The sequence below is a fragment of the Lampetra fluviatilis genome, chromosome 24 (genome assembly GCF_964198595.1).
Source record: "Lampetra fluviatilis chromosome 24, kcLamFluv1.1, whole genome shotgun sequence".
Classification (NCBI taxonomy): Eukaryota; Metazoa; Chordata; class Hyperoartia; order Petromyzontiformes; family Petromyzontidae; genus Lampetra; species Lampetra fluviatilis.
Genome location: NC_136298.1, coordinates 8,187,149 through 8,202,749, shown reverse-complemented (window position 1 = coordinate 8,202,749; position 15,601 = coordinate 8,187,149). Strand labels below are relative to the sequence as shown.

At 51.2% G+C, this 15,601-nt stretch overlaps 1 long non-coding RNA gene across 1 annotated transcript in view; it reads right to left on the bottom strand.

The window, feature by feature from the left end:
* Window positions 1-2,262: 2,262 nt before the first annotated feature.
* The window catches only part of LOC144941117 (uncharacterized), a 36,560-nt gene continuing 23,221 nt past the window's right edge, over window positions 2,263-15,601 (bottom strand). Inside the window, exons 2-3 of the long non-coding RNA XR_013639223.1 lie at window positions 10,479-10,535; window positions 2,263-2,362 (exon numbers count right to left, since the gene is read on the bottom strand). This is a non-coding gene — a long non-coding RNA (uncharacterized LOC144941117). The remainder of the gene's footprint in view (window positions 2,363-10,478; window positions 10,536-15,601) is intronic.

Sequence of the window (15,601 nt, the reverse complement as noted above, 5' to 3'; positions counted from 1 at the left end):
CATGGGAGTTGATCCATTGATCAGAGGAAGTCGCGTGATAGAGCACCACCGTTGTTTTACAATAACCTTGGTTTGTTCAACAAACGCCTTCCCATTTAAAGCTTTCGTGACTGCAGGGATTCATCTTCTTGGTTCTTTCGGTAAAGTCACGAAGAAGGGAAGTAATACAATAATAAAAATAAAACATAATGAAATAATTCTCACGACGTTTCGGCCACAACGCAAGCAGCCGTCCTCAGGTGAAAACCAGGTCTGTCGTTGACATCGGCGATGTTCGTGAGAACTGGCGTGGTGGCGACTCACGCCCGACATGAGATTGGGGCGGGGGGAGAAATGGAGAAGAAATAAGTAATATTTTAAAAAAAAAATTGAGAAAACACGCTTTTATGAAATGTAGCGTACTAGTAATGGCAGAACTCCACGACTCCAGGAAGTGGCCCCGAATCTTGCCATAACGTAAGGGGCCGTGGCCAATTACAGCCAAAGTCAGTTGACCGTGGACAATTAGACCTAAGCCGAAACATAACATATAAAACATTTTTTTTTATATATTGTATGATAAAATATAGTATTGTCATCAGTATGACACACGTATACCAAGTTTGCAGTTGATACCACATTGGGAAGTGGGTTAAAATTGAGTTACAAGATTTGAGGATACAACAACGACAACAACAGACAGTGAGTTAAAAGAAAGCGTGTAATAAAAACACCGTGAACACGCACGGATTCCGGAACGCTTTTTTCCATACATGTGCGTTGGTGTTTAATTCGCGGCTGTGGAAGCCAGCTGCTGTTCGGGCTGAGACGCGTCTTTTGTATTTTAGTGCAAAGGGGAAATGGTCGCTCTGGTTTGAGTCCCCACTTTCTGGGCGCACCCCCAGTGATTTGTGGGCGCCGCGGTGGCTAGGAGATGTTAACTCCCTCGCCTGGTCTGCAGGAGGTCGTGGGTTCGATCCCGACCCTGACGCTTGCGGTATATTTGGAGTTTGCGTGTATCTCTCTTATCATCATCACGGTGGCTAGGAGATGTTAACTCCCTCGCCTGGTATGCAGGAGGTCGTGGGTTCGATCCCGATCCTGACGCTTGTAGTATATTTGGAGTGTGCGTGTCTCTCTCTCTCTCTCACCGTGGTCGCGTGGATTTTTCTCTGGTTCCTTCACTTTAGCCCCTTCCACATTTAGAATCAACATCACGCGTTTCGAGTATTTTCCTGCTATAAATTTGCACGTTATGAAAAGCCACTTCATTGAGCGATCATATGTGGCCAGGTCGCTTCTTCGAGCTATATAGCTCAGTGGTCCCTAACCTGGTAAAATAAAATAAAATTGGTTTAGTTTCGATTGAATGTAAACCTATTTGGTGGTGATGCTGCTGCGTTGGTAGTGGTGCAGAAGCAGAGCTAACAACAACTAAACCCCTAAACGTATTCGTCAATCAATGACACTGCCTTATAATGCAGGATAATATAATCATACATAATTGGTGACAATTCGGATAACGGCCCTTCTTCTCAATAGCACACAGAGAAGGACCCTTGCCCTAAACGTCGCCTATTATATTGGGGTTTTTTTACCCTCCCCTTTAATAGGCCACGGTGTTATTGAGGAAGTGTTGACCACAGTGTCCACTTGTTTATTAATGAAGAATGAGTCATTATTGGTTGTCCTTGTACACACGTGTTGTAACGCACCAGCAGCAGCAGCAGCATCACCACCAGATAACGCGGTCAATGCAACCTCCAGGTTTGCAGAGAGTGGCCACCTTTGGAAAGAGTCAGCGTCTTCTCGCTCTTGAAGCCACGGCCGAGCGTGGTGCTGGCTGGCCACCTCGTGTGCCTTGCCAGCATTCATCGGCTCACTCGCAAATATCAATTGCCCCAAGCAGCGTGCGGAGGCTACATAGGGCATCTGTGTCTTTGTCTTTTGTTTTGGTACGTTTTCTGTGTGTGGGTGTGCGGGGTTGGTGGGGGGGGGCTCCCCTAGGTCGACTCAGCCTAAAATGAGTACCCGGTGCGGCGGTGCGTAAACATCGCCACTGGGGAGACAAAGGCGGTCGGGCGTGGTGCTGGCCACCCACCCCCTCGTGTGCCATGCCGGCCTTAATAGGTGCTACTCGCTAACAGCACTTGCCCCAACAGTCTGTTAAGGCTACACGGGGGGGGGATCTTTGTCTTGTAGGGAGTGTGTCGGAGTGAGCGTGGGGGGTGGCGTGTGGAGTTTGAAGGGGGTGGCGAGGGGGGTACTCAGTGGAGGGGGTAACTCGGTGGGGGGGGGTGCGGGGGTTGCGGCCGCTGTCGTTTCTCACCCGGCCGGCTGACTCACATCTCGAAATAAAAAATTCGCTCGGGCTCAGAGAAATCTGCGGAAGCTCGCATTCCACACAGCGGAAAACAACAACAACAACAATAATCATCATCAGGTCGGAGCGTCTCAAATTATACATTTTAACACGTCCATATTACGCCGTGTATATGTTTCATACACAGCAATTCTTAAAGTACCCTAATTCTCATCGCCCTAATTAACGGCAACAGCGAACCCAGCTGGCATCAAGGAATAGATTTATGTGACTACGCAGTAAACTGCGTGCAGTGTGTGAACGATGATTTCACGGTAATGGCGATGTACGCGCTGCAGTTAAAGCCGCGGTGACGACATTTGTGTTGATACTTAACGAGTACGGCGATCATGATGGTGATGATGAATATCAAATGCGATATTGAAATAAAAAAAACAACCTTTGTATTTAGTGATCCTGCTGCAGTGATGCACAAGCACAGGTAACAACAACAACATCAACACATTCGTCAACAATCCTGTGTGTGGCCTTAAATGCTGCCAAGATCGGCCACTATGGAAGGAGGCTCGTGAAGGACGCTGCTGCTGCTGGGCAGTCGGAGGCAGTCGGCTTCCAGCAACAACGGGGGGCAGAGCAGCGGATTAGACCAGGCCTCCTAAAACTGTAGATTCGCTATAAATAGCGCCACATATCTACAAACTAAGCCTGGCTGCGCCTACAAACTAGTGAGTGCGCGGAGTGCGCAGTTGCGTAATCCGCGGCAAGACGTACCGCATCGTTATACCGAGCATTGCAGCTGCAGCAACATGGGAGGGAAGAAAGTGGCGACGCCGTTCCAATCCTCACACACCCTTCAGTATGGGATGGAGCTCATCACGACGGAGGCCAATGGCGCGCAGTCCTGTCGTTGCTTGTTCTGTGTTCACCAAGGCCGTGATGTGGTCGAGGTGACGGGCGACTCGGGCCGCAAGCGCAAGAACCGCACCGACATCAAGTACTTCACGAAGCCGTTCCTGCCGCATCAGTACCGCCACCATCTTGAAGGGCAGTACAAGGAATCGTGGATGCTCTACCAGACGCTGTCGCCCGATGAGAAGAAGAGCTACTTCAACGGCATGGCCAAGCGCACCAACACGCTCCACAACTACATGGACCTGTCGACCGCGTCGATCGACTACGTGATCCAGAACAGCATCATTGAGACAATTATCGGGGGTTCTTTCGTGATGACGACGAGGACAGCGGCGACGACAACGACGACGAGGACGCGGCCGCAGCCATCGCCAAGAAGGCCGCCAAGAAGGCCAAGGAGAAGGTCAACGCGATGAAGCTGTTCGTCAAGAAAGTGAACATCGAGACGGGGACGTATACGTACACGGCAACAATCAAGAACAAGATGCGCTTCGAGCTCGCCATGGACCACGTCGGTGTCGGCATGTCGTTCCGTCAAACGGCTGCTGCCATCGATCATGCCAGGATCCGCACCAACACGCCGAAGCTGCAGGGCATGAACGACCTCATCGTCGCACAGTCAGTCCGTGTTCTGGTGGCCGTCGGGCTGCAGATGATCGCCAGGATAGTCGACGATCCATCGGTGTGGGCCTTCTCTCTGGCTGGCGACGGCAGTACTCACCGCGGCCAGTCGTTCTTCGACCTGCGCACCCGCCTTTGTTACCGCGGCTTCCTCGTCAATCTGCACCTGGTCGCGATCCCTATGTTCGAGCGTCACACTGCTCAGAACATCTTCCGCATGCTCGTCAAGTTCCTCGACGCGCTGTACCCCAACTGGCGCGCCAAGCTGATCGGCTTTTCATCGGACGGCGAGAATACGATGACTGGGCGTCATGGGGGGCTGGTGACGCTCATTGTGAAGGAGGCCGAGAACGACGTCATTCGAATCTGGTGTCCGCCTCATCAGATCGATATTGTGGTCAAGAAATCCGCCGAGTGCGTCTTCGATGGCAGCTGGGTGAAGATCGTGTACGACTTTTCGGTGTACCTCCGCGCCCAAAACAACCTGATCATCAAGATGAAGGTCAAGTGCCCCAGGAAGGCTAACCGATGGGCCAATCTCGGGAACGTGCTCAAGTTCTACAAGCAGTACCGCCGAGCATTGATCGAGTACACTACTGAGAACAACCCCGCGAAGCTGCCCACCGCCGATTGGTGGGTTCTTACCTACGCGCTCGCGCCCGCCATCGACGCCATCAACGTCACTCTCGTCCAGCTCCAGAGCCAGTCGCTGCTCATCGCGCAGCAGGAGGAGCAGATTCAGTCGCTTATCGGGTCGCTCACCGTTTTGTTCAGTGTTGAGATTGTTGATGGCGTCAACAATCATGATGAGGCGTACGTGTCGTATCATGATCAGTCGAGGCGCATCGCGTCTGCCGCGATCATTGCCCACATTGAGGACCAGGGATCGTTTGCGCAGGAGAGCTACGAGGGTCTCAATGAGGTCGACAAGACGAGGATCGTCAAGGAGATCTCGATATATGCGATGACGCTGATCGCGGGTCTCAACGACGTCAAAGCAGAGCGTAACGACGCCAATCGAGCTCTCGACCAGGATGCGGCGCCCGTGATGCCCGCTCAGCTCGTGAAGATGCGTCCTGGTGTGTTTGTGAAGGACGCGCTGCCAGTGCGTCGCGTGCATGTTACGAAATTCTGGTCAGCTGTGAAGGTCGACATGGTCGAGGAGGAGCATCGCCAACTGGTCAAGCTCTACAAGGAGGATACGATCATTCACGACGCCATCAACAAGTACATCAACACGACGACATTCAACGACGCGTGGGATGTGCTGCCGAGTGGTTTCGACAACCTCCGCGCTTTCAGCGGCGGGTTGGCATCGGTGCTCGCCAACACGACGGCGGTCGAGTCGGACTTGTCGATACTCAAGTGAGAACTGGACGAGTTCCGCAGTTCTATGATGCATCTGTCCCTTGAGGGCATCTTCCAGACAAAGCAGCGTCGCCTCCTGGTGTCGTTGCTTCGTTAGCGAGCGTAAATCAATGAAACAATGGGGCTCTATAGATGATCTACATTTATTCTACAAACTAATCCTGGCGGTGTCTACAAACTAAGCTAGTCTGTATAGTTTGTAGATATGCACAGTTTTAGGAGGCCTGGATTAGACGCAGCAAGATGGCACAGTAGGGGGGGGGGGTACAGCTGGTGCTACAACCTAGCACCAGACAAACTCCACTCTACATCCTGGCACCAGACAAACTCCACTCTACATCCTGGCACCAGACAAACTCCACTCTACATCCTGGCACCAGACAAACTCCACTCTACATCCTGGCACCAGACAAACTCCACTCTACATCCTGGCACCAGACAAACTCCACTCTACATCCTGGCACCAGACAAACTCCACTCTACATCCTGGCACCAGACAAACTCCACTCTACATCTTGGCACCAGACAAACTCCACTCTACATCCTGGCACCAGACAAACTCCACTCAACATCCTGGCACCAGACAAACTCCACTCTACATCCTGGCACCAGACAAACTCCACTCTACATCCTGGCACCAGACAAACTCCACTCAACATCCTGGCACCAGACAAACTCCACTCTACATCCTGGCACCAGACAAACTCCACTCTACATCCTGGCACCAGACAAACTCCACTCTACATCCTGGCACCAGACAAACTCCACTCTACATCCTGGCACCAGACAAACTCCACTCTACATCCTGGCACCAGACAAACTCCACTCTACATCCTGGCACCAGACAAACTCCGCACAACATTCTTTGGTTCTTTCGGTTAAGTCACGTTTAAAGATAAAATAATAAATTAAAATAATAGCGACGTTTCGATTGCAACACAAGCAATCATCATCAGGCATAAGAGAAATAGCAACAAAAATCTAACTAGAAAACTATAGACAGACATACAAGCAGACAGACATCACAAGGACACACAGAGAGAGGACACATATCGGCACAGAGAGAGGGGTCGTTTCTGTGACGGTCCCTTAAATATAGGGAGGGGGGCGGGGACGGAGAGAGGGAGGGGGCAGAGAAAATTAGCATATCAATGAGTGGACGGCAACGTGTTGCTGCTGCGCAAGTAAGATGACGACGTGGCATTGCACGCAAGCTTGAAAATTAGGAGAAAGACACACTAAAATTAAATAACCTCGCAAAATATCGAAATGTGATGTAATGCAACACAGAGAGTCGGTCAACACACAATTAACGCATAGCCTGGTTGATTACGTATTTCAAAGATTGCTAAGTTAGAATTTAAGTGTGAAAATTCCAAAGAGAGGACACAGGCAGAGAGAACAAATAGCCAGAGAGAGAAAAAAAAAGGTAAGCTTAAAACTTCCCCGTAGAAGTGGTTCAATCTATATTTTTGGAGCTTTCGTGTCTGTCTATAGTTTTCTAGTTAGATGGTTTATAGCAATACAGTATATAATTTAATGTTGGGTTTGTCTATGGAAGTATATAGTACGGTGTAGACTCGTGTGATGTAAGAGAATAAAGTTTAGCTGGAAGCATATTATATTTTTTACTACGTAGAATTGTAATGTATTACTTACTGTTAGTAACTCAGCTTATTGTAGACTATATTTAGTATACTGATGATACTATGTAGTTTATACTTTAGTTGTTGACGTGGTGGTTTTAGTTACTGCAGCTACATACTATTAACACTCCTTCCCTTTATTAATGCTACCCTTATCCCCTCCTTTTGATGCTGCTAATCCTGCATAATGCACGGGCATAAGTAGTACTAATCACATACCTGTATTTCCCATATCCCCTCCTTTTGATGCTACTAATCCTGCATAATGCACGGGCATACGTAGTACTAATCATATACCTGCATTTCCCATATCCCCTCCCTTTGATGCTGCTAATCCTGCATAATGCACGGGCATAAGTAGTACTAATCACATACCTGCATTTCCCATAAATATGCTAAATTCCTCTTGATGTGCAAATTATTTTGTGAAGGCGCCCTTTCCCCCCCTTCCAACCCAGATTAAATATACGCTCCAAGCATGGTGCTGTTTCATTCAGACGCTGTCTCCCAGACAGACCTGGTCTTCACCTGAGGACGGCTGCTTGCGTTGTGGCCGAAACGTCGTGAGAATTATTTCATTATGTTTTATTTTTATTATTTAATTATTTCCATTCTACGTGACTTTACCGAAAGAACCAAGAAGATGAATCCCTGGAGTCACGAAAGCTTTAAATCGAAAAATGAATAAAGCGCTCTAACTAGCATTTATCGTAAAAAAAATTTCCATGTTTTTTACCCCAGTAATTACCCTGTAATCGTAGCGCGATTGTATTGTGGTCAGGTAAAAGGTAGGGTAAAGTTTCTTTTTTTTACCGTTTAACTTTTACCTTACCTTGCCGAGGCCTACTTCGGAGTACAACAGCCCCGCTCTGCATCCACACCCCGCTTATATCCGCTCTGGCGTGTCCGGCTCCGCCCAGGCCACGCCTCCTTTCCCAGGCCACGCCTCCCTTCCCCCACCTCAAGGGCAGGTCTGGGTCCCTCCACCACGTGACCCCCCAGGCACCCTCTTGGAGCCCCCAGCCCTCGTACGGGCCGACACAGTAGTGACGTCCTATGTCACTACAGAAGTACGGATACAGCCGTGGACGTGGCACCCACTCGCGCGACGTTTATCGCCGCATAACAACGTCGGATGACGTTGCTACCCCCGGCTTTACGTCGCCGATGCGTTCATGGAAGGGCGCGATGACGAATATCGAAACGGCGTCGATCGAAGCGATGGGTGCAGGTGGTGGAGGCGAAGGCTGAGAGGCGACGGGTAACGAGTTTGGACGGACGGTAGATGCTGAGAGCGACGTAAGTGCGGGGTCGAGGCGACGTAAAGTCAGGTTCGTGGTGTTAATAACAAAGTGATGGGGGTTATCAGGACGGGACTTAGACCGCTCCAACGACTCCGATTGTGTCATTGCTAAAGTCAGGGGCGCGTTGTTCCACAGTGCGGGAGCTGCACAGTGACAAGAGTCCGATCGGCACGGGGCGGAAGACGAGCCGAATGAATTCTCGCCAACGTTGCGGATCTAACCCGTCGAGTGCCTTGTAGTAGGTCAGCAGCAGCAGCAGCAGCATGATCTTGTAATCCGCTCGATATTTCACTGGTAGCCAATGTAGAGACGTGAGGATGAGGCGTGTGATGTGCTCGCGGAACGGTGCGTGCGCTAGTTGCGTCGTGGCGACATTAATCAGCTCAGGGGTGGGTGGGGGGGGGGCAATCGGTCAGGTGGGGCCCCCCCTAATATTGTGAGTTGTCTCGCACGGTCACAGCTAGAGGAAGCTATTTATACATCGCGCCTCCTCTTGCCCTAATCCACATCGTCGTCACGCTCACATTTAACGCTGCGGGAGGCGCTCCGCTCGTCGCAAAAAATACGTTTTTACTTCTTTGACACTTTAGTTGTTGTTGTTGAAAACAAATCTCGCGCTGCTTGTCAAGGGGGCTTCCAACTCGTCGCTTTGCCCACCAGGGGATGGTGTGGGGGGGCAAAGGCACCCCCTGCCCGCTCGCACCCACGCGAGTTACGCTGCTGCTGGCGTGCGCGCGAGCACTCGAGCAGTTACATTCTGGACGAGCGGATTCCCGAACAGTGCTGAGTTGCAGCAGCAGCAGTCGTCGTCATCGGCAGTCCCTCGAGATTCGCGGATGACGTCCATCGGGGTTTGGTGGTGGCCGAGGAGTCCAATGACGGGATCCAGCAATCAATGCCGGGAGACTACGGACGCACTTTGCCGGTCTCTGTCGGAGCCATTCGGCGACGGGGATCGACGCAGACGCAGACTTTTGAGACCGGCCGCTGTGTCCGGGCCGCTTGCGACCTCCACCACAGCCACCACCACAGCCACCACCACCGCCGCCACAACCACCACAACAGCCACCGCCGCCACCACAGCCATCACAGCCACCACCGCCGCCACAGCCACCACCGCCACCACCACCACCACCACAACCACCGCCGCCACCACCACCACCGCCACCACAATTGTCCGCATTGCTTTACGCTACCGCGGATTTCCAAAGCGGACAGTGGCGTTTTGTAGCTCTGGAGCAGACACACGTGGTAATGCACCTTGATAACAACAAACAGCAGCAGCAGCAGAATGTCAGAGCGGCGTTTTGCATTTAAATGGTTTCATTAATGCGAGGCCTCGACGGCCGAACCATTACCGGGTGGTGCACAGCTGCGCGGGCAGACACAGTAACAGTGCGCATTGCCTTAAGTAAGTCCCTCTCGCAAGCTATCCCTCGCGATGCCATCAGTCGTGCAGCCTCCAACAAGTCTTATCGACGACGGTCTCTCTCTCTCTCCGGCCCTCTCTATTCTAAGGGTCATCGCCCGAAACGTCCCGCATTATACAGGGATGGCGCAAAATCCCGTCGCAAATCCATGCATCCTGCCAGCAAGGCTGGGGGCTTCCACGGGCGCGTCTATGCCCCTCGCAAAATCGTGAATTATTCGAGTCCAGGAATTTCCGTGCGGGGATTGATTTGGGAAAGGATCCGATCTGTGCCGTGGCCGGCGGAGGGACGCTTCGCACGATTTTAAAGCGATTTAGCGAACACGCGTGCGACTCGGAGCAGCCGCTTCTGCTCCCTGATGTCGCCGGCACAGAAGCGCCTCTCGTCCCGCTCTGAGGAGGACACGTGGCACAAGGGGGAAACTCGGACACCGATCCAGCGGACGGCAAACACGCGGAGGCGTTCCGATCGAGGAGGTAGATTCTCGTTGTTCTTTCATGCAAAGGGACGTCGTGGTTACCCTGGATGTTTGTATATATATTGTTGTTTTTATTTTAAGGCCGCAGTATGTGTATAGTGAAGGTTGGTGTTGCTGTTACGTGTCCCCCTGGATACCACCGCCAACGCAGTTTTTCCGAAATCATTGCCACTGTTCCCCGTGCTCGTATTGTATTTATTAAATTATTAAATCTCGTGTTGGTTTTTTTTTGCTGAGCGCAGCCCCAAAAACGCAAAGCGACCAGCAACAGACGGCGCTGTTAACGGCGCGCTGCTGTGCCGTTACCAGTTTATTACACACACACACAGAATAATGTGTCGTGCATGCAAGTTGCAACGTTCTATTAAAGTGTGATATTTGGATGAACATCATTATACATTTAAGCGATTTGCTTACCTTTCCTATGTTGTTGTGGTGTTGTTGTAACGTGTCTGACCTGCCCCTATCGGCCATCTATGAAAACAAAACACTTCATAGCTCATCAGATTCCTCCAGTTTAAATACATTCTGATTCTGAGTCTTCACGTGATTAATCCTGTAACGCTCTACGTCATAGTCGTCAATGTAGGACGTCACCATCATCGTCATCACCATCATCAGCCATTGCTGCTCTTCGCACGTGCGCGGCCTGCATCTGCTGTTGTTGCAGTGCAGGTCTGCTCCACGCGGCATGCGGCTCGAGGAGGCGATTTAAACCATACTTCACCTCGTTGGTCAGTGCGGGTTGGTTAAGGGGAAGTGAGTGCGGAGGGTGAAGGGGAGATGTATGTACTGTACGATGAACTTCTTTCGCACCGTACGTAGCCAACCTTTCACGCCCCACTGATGTCACCCGTAGCCGGGAATCGATCTGAGGTCGCCGGGTTCAAAGCACAGTGCGAAAACAGTCGTGCCGCCGGTCTTGTTGTACAAACGTGTAGCAGCGGTAGCAACGATATGCACCGTGCGGTTTGTGAAATAGCATTGTCAGCTTTTATTCTGCGTGCACGTGTTTAGGATGCAATAACATCAAACTTTGCGAAATTCGGTAGTCGTCCTTAATGTTCATCGTCCTCAAGCATTTCGTCATCATCATCATCGTCGTCACAAATAAATCCCATAATCTTACCCATCATCATCAGCGTCATCAAAGCAGCCATCCGCATAGTAACCATAATCACATTTTCCTTAGCTGGCGAGATCTGGCGAGATCTGGCGAGATCTGGCACATTCATCCCGTGAGCCGCCTTCGCAAGAGTGGGCCACTGTGTGCCTACGTCACGATACACATTTGACAAATTAGAACAATTTACCATAAATTGTTCAACTACGGAAACTTGGCAGGACCCTCTTGAAAAGGAGTCACGAGACTCAGCGAGGTTTTTTTTTCCCGGAAAAAAGCAAAGCATAACAGTTGTACTAAGAATAAGACACCACATTTAGTGCGAGGCAATATCGATCCCCATGAAGAGAATCAGCACCATGGACAGTGCCCATTACGCTGCCGCTCAGATACCACTTTTGCTGTGCCGGGAAAAGGGGTGACACAAGGAGTGACACAAGGGGTGAGTTCGGGTCAGCTACCCATGCCCCTTCATAATCAGAATCTGTGAGCTGACACTTACCGTATTCCCCTGGATTTTAGCACGAGCAATTCCACCCCGAGCCTTCTATTCATACTCCATTATAAAAAAAAAATTAAGTTTGACTGGCTGGCTGGAGGTACGGGCACACGGTGACGTCCAAAGGATTTGCGGCCTGCTAATTTAAATCAAAAGTTGGGGGCGCGCCTTATAATCCGATGGGTGTTATTGACATCGGGCACGAGTTTGGGCCACGTCTTCCTTTCACGAGCCTCTTATAATTCAGAGAAGATGGTATAACTGTTTTTTTTTTCAAACCGCCCATGACAATGTCTCGTCAAATACAGCAAATGTCATCGGATCCCTTCAGCTACGCTGGGTTGGATCTGATAATTATCACACGGATGGGAGACTGGCTAAATTTCACCGGGTTGTTGTAAGCTTGCTTGCTGAGACGTGGTCAAGAGATGGCAGCAGTGGATTTTTGAATCTATCTGTGCAGAGTTTTGAGTTTTATTCTTCCCTCTGGTTTCCCCGGCTTCCTCCCACGTGAAGTCAAACACTCCCTTAATGGAATTGGCCAAACATCCCATTGTGGCAGCGCTAATGCAGAAATACTCCTGAGACTCAATGATACTTTCCTTGATAAATAAAGGGGCATGTTTTACAGCCACGTGTCAATTCACTAATGGATAAAGGCCCCCCCTCCCCGCCCCTCGCCGTGACGGTCACGTCGATCATTGCGTCATACGTCACCACGCCGCTGAGCACAACGAAAGGAGAGAGGACCCAGGACCGGTTCAGATATCACTCGCTACTGAAGTTAGTCGTGGCCGAGAATCGAACTCTGGAGAATTGCCGAGTTCATAAGTTGCAGCGGCGCTACCCCGTGCCACCTCTTCGCCCCGGGTAAAGGTGGTAAAGGTGCAGCGCTGCAATCACCCGCTCGCGCCACCCTGCGATGGGAATGTCAGTGGCATTGTCGAAGCGACGTGATCCTTATGGCGGTACCCCGGGGTACCAAATCATACCAAATGGGCCGAGGAAATTAAATATTTTATTTCTGGGACGCAATTTTTTTTCCAGGGGTGTTACTTCACTCCGCGACTGGGGTAGCAATCAATCCTCAGTCGGTGCCACTCCGCGATGTCGAAAGCAGCGAGGACGATTGCGCCGAACCCCTGAACGCTCGCGGTACGCACCGTGGTGGTGCATCGTTTACAGCTCGTCGAGATGAGTTCGATTGCCGCATCGCCGACCATCAACAGACCAAGAAATAAGAATGACCGCATCACGGACATTATGCGAGAGCCGGGGTACTATTTAACCCCGAGGTACCGCCATTAAGTTCACATATAGCTTGTTGTTGAACTGATAATCGGAAAACTGCTGTTATCGCCCCGAGCAAAACACAAACAAACCCCGACCCTATCCGACCTCCATTCAGACATTAACCTCTCGGCGATGCTTCTCGTTGTGTGCCATCAATTCGCGCTCGGCGTCCTGGGCGCGGCGCCCCCTCTCCACCGCCTCACGGCTCCCAGGATTCTCGGCGGAAGCGACGGGGGCCACGCGGGACGCGGCGGAGAAGGAATTTTGGCCCGCCCGGAGCGCGCGAGGGTTCAACTCGACGGAATCGTTGGTCGTGCAAATGTCAAACGGAATGCCACGCGGGCATTGTTGTTTTGTTTATCGATGCCGTGGTGGTGGTGGGGAGGGTGGGGGGGTTCTGGCTCAATGCTCCGTGTAATGGTTGGAGCGGTGGTGACTCTAAGTGGTGAGTTCACTTATTGAACGGCAATGTCTATGTAAGCGGCAGCAGCAAGCAAGCAGCAGCAGCACAATCGTCACCATTATAATCATCACTAGAATCGGTATTGTTAGTTCTGTATCAGCAGCAACATCGGCATCAACACCAGCAGAATCGTCACATTTTGGCATTTTCATCATCAGCAGCAGCAGCACCGCCTCCGTCGTCATCATCATCATCATCAGCAGCATCACTAGTATCATCAGCAGCATTATCACCACTAGTATCATCATCAGCAGCATCACTAGCCTCATCATCAGCAACATTGCTGCTCTCATTATAATCGTCAGCAGCACCACCACTAGTATTATCATCATCATCATCAGCAGCATCACCACTAGTATCATCAGCAGCATCACCACTAGTATCATCATCAGCAGCAGCACCACTAGTATCATCATCAGCAACATTGCTGTTCTCATTAGAATCGTCAGCAGCATCACCACTAGTATCATCATCATCAGCAGCATCACCACTAGTATCATCATCAGCAGCAGCACCACTAGTATCATCATCAGCAACATTGCTGCTCTCATTATAATCATCAGCAGCACCACCACTAGTATCATCATCATCAGCAGCATCACCACTAGTATCATCATCATCAGCAGCATCACCACCAGTATCATCAGCAGCAGCAGCACCACTGGTATCATCATCAGCAACATTGCTGCTCTCATTACAATCGTCAGCAGCACCACCACATCATCATCAGCAGCAGCAACAGCAGCGGCACAATTACCATCATCATCAGTAGCAGGCAACACAACGACAGTTTGTCATCACCATCACCACCATCGTGCCACTACCCCACCTCTCCACACACGTCTACCCCACCGCTATCGTTCCATCTCCGCCTTGGTGGTTCCGTTTGTGATCCTCGCGACACCGTGCACACGAGGGGCTCTACCGTCTCTGTGGCCGTCTGGAACGCTCTTCCTTCCGATATCAGGAAGCCACTGGCAGCTATGCACTTTTAAATCATCATCTACATTAACAAACTCATTTTTTTAGAACTGATTTTTGTGTGTGTCGTTGTTGTCCCCCCCCCGCGCACATCTCCGATTCGCACGGTTGGCTACGTACGATGCGAAAGAAGTTCAACATACACACGCACACACATACTGTCTAGCCCGTGCTGTCTCTGACCGCGTAAACAACATCCGCGCTATAAAAATAGCAGCAGAAATATGACTCCCATACCCTGCACCCCCCCCCACCATACTCTCTTCCTCCTGCATCCGCCCTCCCTGTCTCCCCCCCCCCAAATTCTCCCTTCATAGGAAACAATCCACGCAGCACTTTTCGTCCATTGCATCGCGCGCTCGGCACAAGCCTCATCAATATTTTAGGGGGCCGACAGGCACGAGTGGGGGGAGAGGGGAGGGGGTAGAAGCGAGCGACTGTGCGTGGCGTCCCGTTGTGTGGGGAGAGCGGTGGCACGACAGTGCACTGGGCACCCGATGTCCCGAGTTCGATTTCCGCTCACGATCAATAATAAAGATCAATAATAAATAGAGGAATTATCTCCACCGGTTCTGTGCCTTCTCCCAGTTTTAGACCCCTGAGCCCAAACCCCGCGCCCCTCCCTCGTTCCCCAGCACTCCACACACAGCGCCTTGTGTGTGTGTTGGGCGTGTGTGCGTGGGGAGCTGTGGGCGCAGTGGTTAGCGCACTGCGCTCGAACGCGGCTCCACCCGAGTTGGATTCCCGCTCGCAGCCTACATTGGTGACGAATATCCGAACCGGTCCTGGGCCTCCCCTTGGTTGACTCGGCCCTAAATTGAGGAGCCGGTGCGGTGTGAAAACATCGGCTCCCGGGCCGGCCGTGGTGTTGGCCATCTCCCCTCTTCGTGTGCCGAGCTTCGGTATTCATCGGTACTCGCTAACAGCACTTGTCCCAAAAGTCCGTTCAAAGCTATACGGGGAATCTTTGTCTTTGTAAGTGTGAAAGCTCGTCATGAGCACACTGCACAGGAATGAGCAATCCTCCTCCCACCCTCTGTACAATCATCCCAGTGGAGCGCCACGGTGGTGAGATGTTAACTCCCTCGCCTGGTGTGCAGGAGGACGTGGGTTCTGATCCAGACCCTGACGCCTGCTGTATATTTGTAGTTTGCGTGTCTCTCTCTCTCCTCGTGGTCGCG